Source organism: Caretta caretta, chromosome 6, assembly GCF_965140235.1.
Source record: "Caretta caretta isolate rCarCar2 chromosome 6, rCarCar1.hap1, whole genome shotgun sequence".
Classification (NCBI taxonomy): Eukaryota; Metazoa; Chordata; order Testudines; family Cheloniidae; genus Caretta; species Caretta caretta.
In genome coordinates this window covers 109,493,245-109,505,370 of record NC_134211.1, presented here as the reverse complement: position 1 = coordinate 109,505,370, position 12,126 = coordinate 109,493,245, and the positions used below count along the sequence as shown (strand labels likewise).

At 47.0% G+C, this 12,126-nt stretch overlaps 1 protein-coding gene across 1 annotated transcript in view; it reads right to left on the bottom strand.

Moving 5' to 3' along the window:
• PPP2R5C (protein phosphatase 2 regulatory subunit B'gamma) overlaps positions 1–11,319 on the bottom strand; it is a 374,584-nt gene extending 363,265 nt beyond the window's left edge. Inside the window, exon 1 of the mRNA XM_048853964.2 lies at positions 11,192–11,319. The gene's annotated coding sequence lies outside the window, so the exon portion shown is untranslated. The remainder of the gene's footprint in view (positions 1–11,191) is intronic.
• Positions 11,320–12,126: the final 807 nt, after the last annotated feature.

Below are 12,126 nucleotides of genomic sequence, written 5' to 3'. Positions count from 1 at the left end.
GGGAAGCAGGAGCCTGGTATGTGGTGTCTCTTCGGCAGTGGCAGCCCCAGCCCCAGCCCCAGCCCCAGCACGGAGGTGGCCACAGGAGCGCAGGGAGGCACCAGAGCAGCCACATCGCTGCAGCAGCTAGTGCTCAGGTCGCCACAGCAGCAGCTGGGGTTCCCCTCTTTAAGCGGACCCAGCACCAGCAGCCCAGGAACCACTGCAGGCAGGGGGAGTGACCCTAGGGAACTGGCTTCAGCACGCACATGAATGCCTGTGAGCATGTGCAACCGGGCTTGGCCCCCCAAATATAGCAGTCAAACTAAGCCTATGGCACTGTGTCAAAAGCCTTGCTAAAGTCCAGGTATATTATGTCCACCACATTCCCCCTAACTACGAAACCAGTTACCACATCAAAGAAGGAAATGAAGCAGGTTTGGCATGATTTGTTCTTAGAAAATCCATGCTGGCTACTAGTGATCACCCCTTCATCCTCCAGGTATTTGCAAATTGAATGTTTTATACATTGCTCTAGTAGCTTCTGAGGTACCACAGTCAGGCTGGCTGGTCTATTTTCTGGCATACGCCACATCACCCAGTGAAGTGAAGGACATGCCAGTCACAAGCAGACTGTTCTGCTTTGGTAAACAGCAGGCAGAATTGATGTGCCAGAGAACTCTATCAGTCTTGATCCTAATTTTCTCTACACAACTTGAGTTCACATCGTGGTTTCAACCTCCTCAGGGTCCTTTAGCACCTCTTTTCCAGTAACCTACACGTCCAGAGAAACAAAGGGATGATTATGGGCTTGATTACAATGTTAAATGTTTAAAAAGGGCAGGGGAAATATGTCTAGCAAGGGATCATTTAAACCTATGAAAACATCAGTAATTATGGGCATTTACATAACACCTTACCCTCAGAAGGATCCCAAAGAGCTTTACAAACCATCTCTCTACAAGACTCTCTTGACCCACCACTGAAATGCAGGATAAAATTGAGTGGTGTTTAACAGTGCATGGAACAATGTAGAAGAGGAGGTAAAAAATACTGTGTTCAACTGAAACTACAGGGGGATTTTTAAGGTAGCAGGTAACATGGTGCTAAAACAAGAAAACTAGAGGGTCACAGGATTCAGAGCCCCTTAATTGTCTCTGCCACTGAATGGGGATAAGGAGTAGAATGAGGGAGAAATGAGGTCAGTATTTTCCCGAGGAATTGAAATTAGGGGGGTGTTAAAATTTACAGGGAGGTGAGGGCCGAGGTGTGAGATCCTGAGGGTGAGGGTGGTCTATATGGAACAATAATAAAAACTAAATACGTTTCACAACCATTTTATGAGATTTAACTCATGTTTTAAAATCATCACATAAATTAAAATTGGCTACTCAAGCCTTCTATGAAGCACTACATCCTTCTTGGTTTCTTGTTGTAATTTTGCATAACTCTGTTAATGAACTTCTCGAATGCAGTGCGTTCATCTTTGGTGGCTTCTTGTGTGTTCGGTACTTCCAGTCCTTCAGTTGGTATGCTCATTAGTTCATTCACATGATCAGGCAGAAGGCGACTTCTTTCAGAACACAAAATTCTATTCAATGATGAAAAAGAACGCTCAGCTGTAGCTGTGGTGGCTGAGGGTAGCAAGAGATGAATTCCTGCTTCTTTCATCCCAGGAAACATAGCACAAAGGTTGGGTCAAGCCACTAATGATGATAAAAAAAAAAGTTGAAATCAAATCTTTATTCATTTGTTGTATGACATGCCACTCTGTGTTCAAATTCTCTATTCTGTCCTGATCAAATTGCAGCCCCTCACTCCACTCAACTGTCGGTATTTTATAAGACTGGCATCTGTAAAAGCTACGTGATTATGACTTGCCAACTCACTTACCCTTGATAGGGAACTTGATGATAGAATAGGCAAAGCTTCTGTTACCTTTGGGAAACTTACCTCATGTGTTTGGAATAACAAGTTGCTAACAAAGATGTCTGTTTATCAGGCTTGTGTCCTTAGTGCCCTCCTTTACATTTGTGAAAGTTGGGCTATGTACTCCAAGCAGAAGTGGAGATTGAACAGTCTCCACCTCCGCTGTCTTAGAAAAATCCTTGGTGTTACTTGGGACTAACAGATCACCAGTAACAAGATCCTTGAGCGAACTGGCCTACGGTCTATGCAGACTATGCTGGATGTTTGCAGGCTTTGCTGGCTGGGACACATGGTGCTGAGCTCTATGGTCAAAGGTTGAGCTCTATGGTCAACTTAAGAACTGCAGAGGAAGGCCAAAGCTCCGATACAGCATCAAGGTCAAGCAAGGCCTCAAGAAATTCAGCATTCCCATTGACAACTAGGAAAATCCTGCCCATAATCATTTAGTTTGGAGAAGCTGGGTTAAGACTAATGCAGTCACCGTTAAGAGCCACCAGAGAGTCCAGGCTGAGGCCCGCAAGTGAGCCAGGAAGCAGAATGTGCTTCAGCCTCCATCTGGTGAGTGGACCTGTAGCCACTGTGGAAAGGTTTGCCACTTGCACATTGGGCTCTTTTCTCATACAGTTGCTAAAAACCAGTGACGGACCAACTTTGTTGTGTCTCCTTTCATCTGTCGAGATGTTGGACAGCCACCTAATAACAGCTGCAGTAATTTGAAGACAACACCCAAGGATCACTCATGAGAAAGCCAGCAGGTTTTCCCAGGTTGTACTAAATTGAACTTCAGTCCCACAGCATCTTCTATTTTTTACAGGACGTTCAGTACTTTTGGACTGTTGTTGAAAAAAGAGTACAATGAAGACACTAAATGTATGGCTTTTTAATGTCTTTTGAAGATTCTGCAGCTTGTACTAGTGCTAGCTGAATAGATCATAGAATCATAGAACTGGAAGGGACCCTGGGAGATATAGTCCAATCCCTTGCGCTCAAGGCAGGACTAAGTATTATGACCATTCCTGAAAGGTGTTTGTCTAACCTGCTCTTAAAGACCTCCAATCACAGAGATTCTACAACCTCCCTAGGCAATTTATTCTAGTGCTTAACTACCCTAATAGTTAGGAAGTTTTTCCTAATGTCCAACTTAAACCTTCCTTGCTGTAATTGCTTCTTTGTCCTATCCTCAGAGGTTAACAAGAACATTTTTTTCTCCATCCTCCTCATTGTAACAACCTTTTATGTACTTTAAAACTGTCGTCATGTCCCCCATCAGTCTTCTCATCTCCAGACTAAACAAACCCAATTCTTTCTTTCTTCATAGGTCATGTTTTCTGCACCTTTCATCATTTTTGTTGCTCTCCTCTGGACTTTCTCCAATTTGTCCACATCTTTCCTGAAATGGACACAATACTCCAGTGCAGAGTAGAGAGGAAGAATTACTCGTTGCGTCTTGCTTATGCTTCACCATGTCTTTCAGAGAAGCCTGCAGTTCCACAAATGCACAAGCAGACATCTGTTTGGGGTCCAATTTACAACTTGTAGTGTGTGATATCTCTTACTTAAATAGGAAGTATGATGCGACAGCCATGTTTGTTTGCATAAACTGTGTTGTGTCTCCAGCATCCTTAACAGCCTCATTAAGTACTTCTAAAATTGGCTTTGACAGTGACGGGCTTATAAGGCTTTCTGCATGTGGATGCAGTCCAGAGGCATGGTGTTTTGCAGCCTTTTCACGTAGTTTGTCAGCACTGGCTTTGCTGATCTGTCTGGAAAATCAAGCTTCTCCACTTTTACCAGTTGTAGCAGTGGGAAACTTTCCTTCTTTGTCAGCTTTTTTGCAAGAGGTGTACTAGTATCCATTTTTTCTAATTTCAATAAAATGGACAAGTTTGACTGACAAAATCAGGAACTGCATTTAGATAGTTTCTTCAGTAAGTAGCTGTGTTTGTGCTTTGGGCTGTTCAGATGTAGATACAACACTTGAACCTTCACATACCAAGAATCAAGAATATACCAATATGTTATGTTCGTCATCTTGGTTGGTTTGACCATGGGGGGAATGATGGGGGAGTTCAGAGGGGATGTAGGGAAATCTCTGGAGGACTCCTTGCACATCTCACCTAAAGACTTTGGACAATCACAGGGTAAATCACTCTGAAAGAGTCTGGGAGGTGCAGCATGCAAGGCAGTTTGGCTTTGCACTGCCCCCAATTTACAGCTGTGCACAATCTTGCCATTAGACTGAGAAGTAATGGGGATATTTATGAAGTCACCATCAAAATGACAAGAGATGATGTAGGCATGGCAGCACAGTATGTCTGAAATGTTATATGACATATCACTATAGCTTGTGGCAGGCTATAGGGGAAAAGCAAATGTGTGTGTCATGCTTTTGAATATCAGCTGCATGGCACAGAAAACTGCAGTTCCATATGATTATTGTGGATTTAGGATATGTCTATTACAGATATTCCCAGATTACTTGGGAAGTGAAGTCACATCAAGCTCCCCATTGCCTTGTAGTTCAGTCTTTTAAAAATCAAAAGGTGGTTCTTGTCATTTGCCTGTGGTTTGAAACAACAGATACTAACCTGTGTCAATGCTCTCCATGACATTGAATGGAACTCTCATTATCCCATGATCAATATGACCCTGTCAGGACTGCAAGATAATGTCACGTCTCCAGTTGTGAAACACCGTCATGTACTTTAGTTTCTGGGCCTCCAATGATTGTTGAGATGGCTGTTTGTGTGCTGGATTCAGAGTCCAAATGTTGTTGATCACTGGATGTTAGTTGCAGTTAGTGAAGTGTGCTTTGTTGACAGTGATACAGATCAGATTCATGATGTGATAGGAGGATCTCGATGGAGAGAAAAATGTGTCAAGAGGGACCCAGTTAGTGTCTCAGTATGTGTAAAAGGACATGAATCAAGTGGTATGTAGGATCATTTACATACATTCCTCCATGCATGAAAACTGTACAGCTAGCAAAATGCTTCACTTTGCAATGGAGCACACTTGATTCTGTACACTCAAACTTCCATGTAAGAGTTGAGTGTGCAACGAAGACAGAAATGGGCCGAAAATGAACATATTTGACCTAGGTGACTCTGTAGCTATGCACAACTTTCTGCAGGTGGAGATCTCTGACCAAATTAAGCAGTCCTAGTAGCGTACTATGAGACACTTACTTTTGGAGTTATTTCCTTTTTTATTCACACAGAGAAAGCAGACTGAAGCCCTAATGATTTTGTGGAATTTGTCTTCCAAATTCTTTCCTGTACTGAATGATTACAATACATTTGAAGAGTGAGAATGCATGTTTAAGAGGCAGACAGACCATAATTTGCCCTAAAACTTTTTCTTGTTCCTTTCCACCTGAAAAGTTATTTCCACATATCTTTTTATTTTCTGTTTTTCAGGGGGAAGGAAAATATAAATGAGCTCTAAAACACATGTTGTGAGGGAGCTCTTTCTCAACTTTACTTCTCTTTCACTGATTAGTTCATTAAACAAAATCTCAGCAGAAACAAATGTTGTGATGAGATTAACAGAGTGAATGCTAGAGTTCAGATAACTGAACTTTTTTTAAAAAACCAGTGGGCTTATTGACCTGAAGGGAGTTGTAATTTAAACACCAAGGTCAATTATTTTGTTAAATATTATTTAAAAGTTACTGCCCTGAAACGAAAACAGAGCTATCCTTTTCCTAAATATTCAAACAAGGTATTCCACCCCCCTTTGTAAATTGTGCTTGATCGCTTCTATTTGATCTTCAAATGTAAACAGTTTCTGTTTCAGATTTGTGTGGCAAGCTGTTTCTAAAACGAAAATGATCTTAAAAGTGCAGAGCTTTCCCTTCTTAATCGTATGAACAACTTTTTGTAAGAAAAGCAAGTTGATTTGAGTCTGGTATTTTCTGTCTACATTGAACACATGCATGTCAGACAGGTCTTTCCATTCATCCAGAAAGAAAACAATTGCTGTATTTCTGTCTCGCGTTCATAGGAAATAGTTTGGAAACTTCATTCAGATTTCTTTAAAACCAGGATAGACCATGAGTTAAGGTCCAAAGGAGCTTTGTTTTTGTTTTGTTTTTTAAATCAGTCTAAAACCTAAGAACTATCATCAAAGGTAACCGTTTCCTGGCCGAGCGTGTTTGTTTTTTAAATTGCAGGGACAAAACACTGAAAACGATCATTCAGATTGTTGGGATCAGTGGGCAGTGAGTGATTAAAACTCAGGAATGGGTGTGAGAAGTGTATAATTTATTCCTAGCTCTAACCGTGAGACTTTGAACAATTCAGGTAGCCCCAGGTAAAATGGGGCTAATAATAGCTATCAGGCAAGGATGTTAAGAGGCATAGCGCTTTGCTGTTTGCAAAGCGCTATGAAATCCTCGGATGGGGTAGAAGTGCAAATTATTCTGATTAGTTGATTATTATTTTATTTGAAGAAATGTCTCGTTTTTGGAACTCCTTGGAGGAAGCTTGGGCTTTTCGCTGCACGCCAGGCACGGGGTGCGAAATGCCAGAAGCGCTGTAGGCTACAGTGAGCCACAGATCATAAAATCCAGCTAAGAAAAACCCTCATTCTTCGAAAGAACCGACCGTTCCAACTTGAACGCAATCCGCTTTGTATGTGTAACTATCCGTACAACTTATGGGCGGGAAGGGGAAGGGTAAATCAAGGTACGGGGTCATGTCTAGAGCTTCTTGTGAGCTCCCTTTCCTGGCACGAGCTGTGCAAATGCAGATCCCTGCAGGCTTGATGGGGGTCCGGGGTGGGGAAGGGAGAGTTCAGAAAGCCAGACCCCAGGGCTTCTTGCAGCCCCTCAGCTGGTGTAAATCGGTGTAGCTCCCCTGGAACCAATGGCTCTGGGCCGATTTACACCACCGGAGGATGTTCCTCCTTTGGCGCCTAGTGCCATGAGCGCAGCTTTTAAGTCCCTTATCTGTACCCGCCCCTTGTCTTTCCCTGACTGTGACCACTAAGAGGCAGCGGACTGGATTCCAATCTGCCCCTTGCTACTTTCGCGCTCTGCACGCCTCGCTCTGTAGCTGCAATGTCATCCATTTACCTTCTTGCCCTCTCCCCGTACAGGGGGCTGGGTGTTCCCCGCTCCTACTTTTGATATTGGTTACATTAGCAAGCATAAAATCCATTTCACCCTCATGCTTCTGGCAGCCTGATCTGGAATCCGCGAATAAGCGCAAATGTCTCCAATGGCTCGTTTGTGGTCTCTCTAACTGTGCTAAATGTAACAAATAAATCCGCCGCTTAGACCTGGAGAGATTCTCAAGAGTGGGGTGGGGGGAGCCCCTTCGCTACGGGACAGAACGCTACGTTTTTAACCTTCCCTCTTGTCTATTTCAGCCTTGCTGTTTTCCCTTTAGCATTCCCTCGACTTTTAGTTTACCCATTTCCAGCCCTCGAGCAGCAAAGAGAGCGCAGATCTGCTCCTTTCATCCACATCTCTTTGGGGCTGAAGATCTGGATTTACCAAAATAATCTGTTTTAAACCTCTGCTTGTGTTTCCCTCCTGCAAGGGGAAAGGCACGGTTCTTTCTGGACTCAGATTTATTTTTCGTTTCTTTTCTTCTTCTCCTCTCCCCTCCTCCCTTCTTCCTTTCTTTCTTTTTGGCCAACTGGGATTTTTCACACGCTGTCCTCCTTTCCCATAGTCTATTGATCTCAACGTTTATTTAAAAACCAGCCTCTGTAAAGTACTGTCATCCGGCCACTGGGCACAGGAAGGCGAAGGAAGTACACTGGGTATGTGAGGACAGGGGTCAATCAGATGTTAAGAGGCATAATGCATTCATGTATGTCAAGTGCTTTCAAATCCTCAGATGCTGGAGACGTCGAAATTATTTTTATTTCATTAGGGAAAAAAGTGTGATTTTTAAAAAATTCATTACCCAGAGTTGGGGGCCGGGAAGAGAAGGGACGAAAATAAGCAAATCTGTGCGAGTCATTAATAAAATACAACGAACAAGCAGCATTCCATTGAAGGGATCTTTCACCTTTCAACAAGAAACAGCAAGTTGTTCAATAGCCTTGTGAGCTGTGCCCCTCTCGAGATCCTCCAGGAAAAGTTATCCACAAGGGACAAATGTGTTTACTTGGGAAGTACAATTAACACAAACCCATTGCACCTAAAGGGGAAGCGAGCAGGCTGCTGCTCCTTCAACCTGTCCCCATTTAGTCCAACTGTAAGGAATGCAGCAGGGCAATGGGATTTCGAATATGCAGGCACCGCTTGTAGGGGCAGGAGGGGCTGGAAAAATGATCGACGAAAATTCATTGGATGCCCATCACTCACTGAGCTCTTTGCATTAATCGGATGCTAGCAAGCCAAAGCAGCCCCCCTACATTCCTTTAGACAGGTCAGTAAGCCCAAAACAAGCTCCCGCAGCTCACGCAAATCCTTTAGCGAAAGGTTGGGTGGAGCCCCTTTTTCTTTACCAACACCCCCCGGCCACTTGATCACAATTTTTCAATTTCGACATTTGCTGAGTCAAAACGGATGCCGGCAAAGTTACAGTGCAAAACAAAAATAAAAACAAATCAGCCTGCTAGCCGCAAAGATCAGTTTTGCTGAAATGGCTAGAGGTGTAGCGGGAGGGGGCCACGCAAAAGCGTATGAGTTAAGTACCATCCCCTAATGTACATTTTACAAATGATATTAACAAATCGCAGAATCAACAAGGAGCGAAATATACCTACACCTTGCACTGTAAGTGAGACGGGTTTAGATCCCAAAGTTTTCTCCTGGAAGGTGTTATTGTATTCTGATTCTTACGCATACATGATTAACAATCAGCGTTTACAAGGGTACAACCGAAAACCAGCTTAAATTGCTCCGAAGCACACACCCTGTGCGGGAATTGGCAACAAACAGCCCGGGAACTCAGCGGATCATACGAATGGTCATTTCAAGCAAGGAAGGAAACATTCTGATCTAGGATCGTGACCCAATAATAACGTGTTACATAAAGCCAAGGGCGGTTCTTATCAGCCAGCCCGACCTGAGGATGAACAATCCGTAGGAACCGATCCAAAAAAACACCCTGTTAAAGGAGCAACTGTGAAATGCTAACCCCCGCCCCATCAACCTCGCCTGTCTGTAACCAAAGCTTTTAACCAGCAACCGGAGGGGCGGGGAGGGGGGAAGAAATCCTCCCTTAACAAGATTTATCAAGAAACATTTAACTGGGCTTTAATCATATTAGCAAGAGCCCAATTAGGGCTGCGAGAGAAGTGAGAGGAAGAGCGGCGGCGTGGGGAGGGAAGAGACTGGAGGAGGAGCCGCAGACGGTGTCATCTGAGGACAAGGTCCTTTCACCAGAGGCTGCGCGTCCCAGAGCGAGGGAGGACGCGATCAGCAAACGCTTTCGTACCGTGCCATTTCCTTTCCCTGCAGGGGGCGGGGGCGTGTGTGCAGGGCTATAGACGGGTAGATTTTTAAATTATGGTTCTGAAGCTATTGTGTTGTGGTTCTCAGGAATAAAGCAGAAGCAGGGAAAGGAGAGAAGGAATCAAGGCAGCTGCAAGAGACTGGGAAGGGGGACAAGTAACTGCCATAGATCGGTGGTAAGGTCCAATAGTTACATAGGTGCTGGAACTAGGGGTGCAGGGTGCTGCAGAACTCCTGGCTTGAAGTGGTTTCCAGTATACACAGAGTTACAGTTCGGGCCAATGGCTCTCAGCCTCAGCACCCCCGCTACACCAATTGTTCTAGTACGCCTGGCTAGTTATAATATTAACGCGCAAGCACTCCTGTGCAAAGACCTACTAAGTCTCACTCCTGGCAAGGAGATCACCTCTCCCCCCCCCATTTAGAGAATAATTTTAAAGGCGCTCCCCCTGATTCCCCAAAGCTTGCTGTGCCTCCCAATGAGTCATTTACACCCCCCCCCATAGGTTTGCTTTCAGGACCCCGTCTCCCCAACCCCCACGCTCATTGTCACACACTTGAACAGCCACTCTTTGCTTTTCTTTTCTTCCCTCCCGCCCCCCTAAGGCGGATGAACACGGTTCCAGCCGTTCCCAAGGGGAGCTTTGGACTCCTGCTGCATTTAATTCGATTTGGAGGTGTTCGAATTCGGGCGCCTCTGCGCCCCCCGGCCCCATTGGAATCAATGGGAAAGAACAGTTTTTTGGACGCCATTAAGAGGGCGGAGGGGAAGTTTCCACTGGGGCAGAAGGGGGCACTTGATTAGGGGTTAAATGTCTGGTAGACTTCAGGCCGAGGAAGGCTTCTCCTCCGCTCAGTGCAGGATCCTCGGGGAGCAGGAGGCATTTCGAGTGTTTCTTTCTTTTAATGGCTCGGTAGGACCTCGCCTGTTTCATCTGCCAGGAAAAAGGTGGCAGGCGAAACTAACGAAATCAGCAAGGGGAGGCCATGAAATGCGCTCCCCGCCCCAAAGCCTGACCCTGCTTGGTTCACCAGAGAATTGTTTGGTCGAGGGCGGGGGATAGGGTTGGACAGTGACCAGAGGGCAAATCAAAAATCGTCCTGAGTTAAAAGGGGAAGGGACTTGACCACCTGAGGAGACACCAGTGCCTTGATGCCAGGCCCGGAGTAAGGAGATAGGACAGCTAACTTGCAGGGACCTCTGGGAGCACTGATTTTGCGGCGCGCCTCGCTGCTGCCCTTTCATTTGCTTCCAGGTTTTAGGCGATAAGCTCCTTAGATAACAAGACACCTTTTGCCCAAGTGGCTCTGGCTCTTTGCTGACGCACACTGTGCAAAGGGTTATTGGTTTTAAAGGGGCGGGGGCCAGGGTTTAAACAGGGGCTTCCGGATTAGTATTTATTATTATTTTGTTCATATGAATGATTTATTTCCTCCCGCATGCAGAATATTGAGGATTTGTCTCTCTGCCCCCTACCGCCTCCCCCCCCCCCGTGTCTATCCGCTACCTTTCAATATAAGCAGGCAGTTTTTGGCGAACAATAGCCAACTTTACAGAGCGGAGAGGGCTCCGGGGGGCTGAGGGTTAAACTGACTTGCCAAGGAGTCTCTGCCGGCTGCTACCGCCCAGTACAAACGAGCCCTGCTGGACGCTACCCTCCCGGCTTCCAGATGTTGCTGCAGGCCCGCAACATCTGGAAGCCCCGGCAGCGCGGCACCCTACAAGGAGCCCCCCCGCCCCCCGTTCCCCCGGGCGCAGCGCTCTACCCACGCCGCGGCTCCCTCTTCTCCTGAGGCTGCCGCCGGCAGCTTCCTCCCTGTTTCTGTCTTGGCGGCAACCGGTGTCTGTCTCCCTTTGAATCTTACCTTGCCAGTCTGTCTGCGGAGCGTATCTAGGCCCCCCCGCCTAACTCTATGTGGCCAGAGGCATCTCTAAGAACTCTACAGAAGGGGGGCTAGCCGCCTCCGGCGCTCGGAGCCCCGGCCCCAGCCTTGCGCGCACTCCGCCGGCGGCTGGCAGCCGAGCCGGGTTCATCTGAGGACAGCGGCGGCTCCAAGCCTGCGCTCTAGTCTGCCTGCCAATGTCTCCGGAATACTGATGTTGCTGCGGCGGCCTGGGCCGGGAGGTGACTCTCAGTGGGCCGGAGCAGCCGCCGATGAGCGGAGCAGCGAGTCAAGCGAGCGGGAGGCAGGTCTGGGCCGCGCCGCGCTCCTGCCCCACCGCCTTGCTCTGCTCCGCGGCGGGCTGGAGGCCGGAGACACGGGCCCCCCCGGCTCCCAGCAGCGTGTTACATTGGCCCCAGTGCATTCCCCTTTAGACCAGCGCAGGGGCATTGACTCGGCCAAGCTGCCCCGGGAGCGCACGTGCTCGCCCCTGCTTTTGCCGCCCAGCGTAAGAGCAGTTTGCTGCCGCTCGGGGACTCTGGAGACCGCAGGCCCGCTGGTGTTCCAGGGTGACTGTGAGTCGGTGCTTGCCAGAGCCAGGCTGCTCCTTTCGGAAGTAATGAGGAGTTTTGATTTCTTCCCCCTGCCAGCCGGCCGGCCAGCTTCCCCCCCCCGGATCTGAAAGTCAAGCTCGGTTCTTTCTGGATTCTGCACCATCGCTCTGCCATGATGGCGCTTGAGCTGACGGTGCGGTTGAAGAGGGGTGAGCCCAGGCAGAATCCACCTCACTCTCCCAGGGCTGTATGAGCTTTACTTGTTAAATAGATGATTGCCCAGAGTGGCTATTTGGTGAGGGATGGCAAAAGCAAGGTGCGGCTTTCATGAATGGGCAGTGTGTGTCCTGGCCCTGCAGGGCT